We start from the raw sequence: 4,514 nt of genomic DNA on the forward strand, positions 1-4,514 counted from the left end.
TTGTTCTCAAACTTCCAACCAATCAACAGGCTGCAGCTTTCTACTCTCGCCATCTAAACGAGTCATCGCAATTACTCACTATTACTAATCCAACACTTCCTGTCGTATCCAGTTGGTCAACATAGCTCCAACCACCGCAAATCCTGGCTCCCAACCTCCTTATGGTGACCACTTTACACAAGTTTGACTGCATTTTTATATATTTTTTGACATTAACTTACCGAGGTAAGATCTGAGCTTGGCTACAAGGAGGTGAAGTTTGACTGGACAATTGACAAGCGAGCCTGGCTGTTTACTCTGAAAACACACAGACCCACACTGCTGACCAAACAATGTTTGTTGATTTGAGGAAACAACAGCAGGACATGGAGATACGTGAGGAGAACTGCTAAAAAATATCTTTCTAGACTAGTGGGTCTCAAACCTACAACCTCAGAAAAAAACGTGGCTCTCCAAGTACCACCATAATGACCAATGTTAAATTACAGTAGAGTAGTAGACCTAGGTATTCTTTACAAACAAGGCAGAGGTTTTATTTCACAGGTATATTGAATATTTTTGGCATTTGAGACAGTTTGAGTAACTCTATTTGAATGTAGGAAAATAAAACACTGTACTTTAATAAAGTGATTTTGGCATGTCACTCGATGGAGCCTGTGTACCAGAGTTTGAGAATCACTGTTCTAGACAATAGGAGTCTTTAGAAATGATCTGATTCCATTGCATTCGTTAAAAGGGGCTGTTTGCATCTTTCCAGAGTGTTTTAAGCGTTGTACCTACCCTGCCCTCTTCTGGCTTTTAGCATGTAACGACGTGAACTATGACCGCACACAACACACGCAAGATCATTAGCTTTGTGTGTCAGCTATAAGTTTATGTTGAGCTATCATTGAATGTATATTCTATGGCAGTGACGTGCGGTGAGGTTCATGACTGGTGAGGCACTGACTTCATCACAGTCAGATTTACAAACATATGAACCCTGAAGAGTATCTTATTCACCATTTGATTGGCAGCAGTTAACGGGTTATGTTTAAAAGCTCATACCAGCATTCTTCCCTGCTTGGCACTCAGCATCAAGGGTTGGAATTGGGGGTTAAATCACCAAAAAATTTTCCCGGGCGCAGTGCCGCTGCTGCCCACTGCTCCCCTCACCTCCCAGGGGGTGAACAAGGGTGGGTCAAATGCAGAGGACAAATTTCACCACACCTAGTGTGTGTGACAATCATTGGTACTTTAACTTAACTTTAACTTTACACATATAAACTGTAGCACACAAAAAAGCACATTTAATTAAAAAAAAGGTTATTATGGTCTTACCTTTACTTATAAGTGCGGGAACAGTGGTGTTCGTGTTGGAGGAGTTGTGAATGAATGAAATATGAAATCCGTGCTGCAGTCTGCAGGTGTACCTAATGTTGTGTCCCTGCAGTCGTTCACGGCTCCTCCGGCGCGAGCATTGTTGTTTTTGCACTTTTTGGCTTCTTGTTAAGTGACTTTTTTTGGGTGGATTCGGTCTTGCACGTGGAGGGTTTGGGTGTGGGCTTTGGTTGGTGTGGCGCTCCCGTCGGGGGTGCATTCTGCGGCGGGGGTGCATTATCCACCAGGAGGCGGGATTACTGCGAGCCTCAGCCAGTGCGTCTTCGCAGCAGTTTTATGATTGCTCAGCACAAGAAATACTTACACACATACAGTTGTTGACAAAATACACTGTACATTATATACCTCAGCTAACTAAACTATGGAAATGTATAATATAATTCATATAGCAACACGGTCTCACTGCACAGCAGGCCAGCAGTTAGCCGAGTCATTGCGCAATCCATGGTGAGGCACAACTGAGTGACGTGCCTCAACTGGCTGCTGATCACCGCACCATCTCTTCTCAGTATTTGAACGGCAAATGTGAAAATTCAGCGATTTTGAATACAAATAATCTAAAACTGGTGAAGTTAAATGGAAAATAACTTTATAGTATAATCACTGAATACATATAACAATTTAATTTTTTTTTTTTCTTTTTACTTTTTTTTTTCTTTCCATGATGGCAGATGAGGCACCGCCTCACCTGCCTTCAGTGACCGCAAGTCACTGTTTTATGGTGACTGCTTTTGTGTGTGCATGAATGCTCCCTGCAAGTACGTGTTGACGAAACAGGCCCAAACAATTAATTGTGAAAAACGTAGAAACTTTAAAATATATATCAGTGTCCTATTAAACCATACATGGTAACATGGTGTTCCTATTATATATATATATATTGTGCATGTTCATAGATGTTAACTGTTTAATAAAAATCTATTTTTAATGAAACATTTACAATTAAGCTGATTATGACTACTAATATATCCAGTTATATCTTGTTTTTGTATTATATTTCTAAATCTTACTTGTGTTATAAAGTAGACTTTGCATGCAGTTGCAGTTCCAAAACATTAAATGACAGTAGCATAGAGCAGTGATTCTCAAACTGTGGTACGCATTCCACCATCTAGTGGTACGCCAAGGTATCACCTCATTAAATATTTAAACAAAGTGTTACTGTTCAAACTGTGTGTAATGTTACATTGGCTGAAAATATTAAACATACTTGGTAAATACAATTTCTGGTTTGTTTTAAATAAATATTTAGGCCTACTATGCTACTGTATTTTAATGTTATGGTGGTACTTAGAGAGCAAAGTGTTTTCTCAGGTGGTACTTGGGGTAAAAAGTTTGAGAAACACTGGTGTGGAGGCTGCAGTGTGATGCCTTGGTAGGAAAGTATTTGCCATGAAGTTAAATATGCCCATCCAGTTTTGTTACGCCCTATAAAGTGTTTACTGTAAATATTGTATTTATTTCACACCAGCTGTTTGACTGCAACATGCATCCTAATTTTCATTGCCAAATTTGGAGGTGTTAAAATTGCCATGTAAAATCACTAATGCTAATCAGTGGCATGTACATTGTATGGCAAAGCCAGTGTAAATTAGCATCAAGCTAGCATATTTTGAAAGATTGGAGCTTTACGTTCAAGAGTTTTCTATCAGGCATACATGCTTTAAGTGTTTGTTTCCTTGCTGTTTGAGCCGCTGCTTAGTCTGCAACAAAATGTATTGAAATTTGACCTAAATCCCCACTACAGTGCGACTTTGCTGGGTGTGTTGTGGACGTGTCAGGCACCCCCGGACTCTGGTGGAACGCGGCGGGACTTGTGGGACTCTAACCTGGGTGTGATTTTTGATCAATTTCGGGACTTTTGCCCACTTTTCCAACTTTTCTTCCCCACTCACAGTGCGACTTTGCTGGGTGCGTTGTGGACGTGTCAGGCACCCCCGGACTCTGGTGGGACGCGGCGGGACTTGTAGTACCGACGGAAAACGGTTGCTGCCTACAAAGTGCAGAATCAGTATTTGTTGACTGTTTTAAAAAGTAGCCTGTCTAAAAACACCTCACTCCCAAAATACCCAAGATATGTTTTAAAGTTACAGTGCAGCCAAAAATTATGTTTTTTTATTTATACATGTCAGCTTTGAACGTGACTGATGCGGTGTCACTTTTATTGCCATAAATACAGTACAATAAAAACACGTTCCAAACCTGTTGTAAGGCAAACAAAGAGGTGACAGGTTAGATTGAGGCCGATTTAAGAATCCATTAGCGAGTGTTTGAGTTAGAGGAGTCGTTTTAATAAAGTGGGGGCCGTCATGTGCTATTTGCTTGTGCCCTACGTAAAGTGATGGCTAGTTAAACAAGCAGGAAGGGTCAATATTTTCCCAAGCGGGCCAGGAGGAGACGAGACCTGAATGAGCCGTTTCCCACATTCTTAGCACTTCCTAATGGTCACAACACAGGATGGACGTGGAGTTTGCAAATTGTCAGGAAAGCTAAGGATTAATGGACTGAACACTTAAGTGTATTGACTTTTTAAATCAAATATTTAATTTCTACATTGCCGAATATACTCACGTGACTGGTGGCCACTATCACTCAAACTGACAGACATTGGGCGACAATTGTTCTGTCATAAAACGTAACTATAAAGACAAAAAAGGCAAGAGTTATAAATCATGTGATACAATTACAATGTAATGATCAGTGCATAAATCCTAACTTTCCTTGTAACTTTGGCGAAGAAAGTGACCTAGTTCCATCTATTTTCTACCGCTTGTCCCTCTCGGGTTGTGAAGCTAAATTGTTAAACGCATATAAACTGTGGATTACCCCCAAAGATTAATCAGCATTTAATTATAAAGATGTGAAAAGGCTGCAACATATGCCCAAGCGTGACACTGACAAATTTATCATCCAAGAGTCAGATGGTCACAGGAACCCAGCATCGTTTAATAATGGTTGGGTATTAAAACCAAGGCCTGGCACGCCACCTTGTGTCCGCATTAGGAATTACACATTACTTGTTGCTTTCATGAAGTGACAAGTTTCAGGGCAAATTTCAGAGAAAATTGAGAAACTAGTTAGTATAGCAGTTTTATTTTTCAAGTGCTTTGTACATGCAGGATAAACTGCTCTCT

The sequence above is a fragment of the Nerophis lumbriciformis genome, linkage group LG15, assembly GCF_033978685.3.
Source record: "Nerophis lumbriciformis linkage group LG15, RoL_Nlum_v2.1, whole genome shotgun sequence".
NCBI lineage: Eukaryota > Metazoa > Chordata > Actinopteri > Syngnathiformes > Syngnathidae > Nerophis > Nerophis lumbriciformis.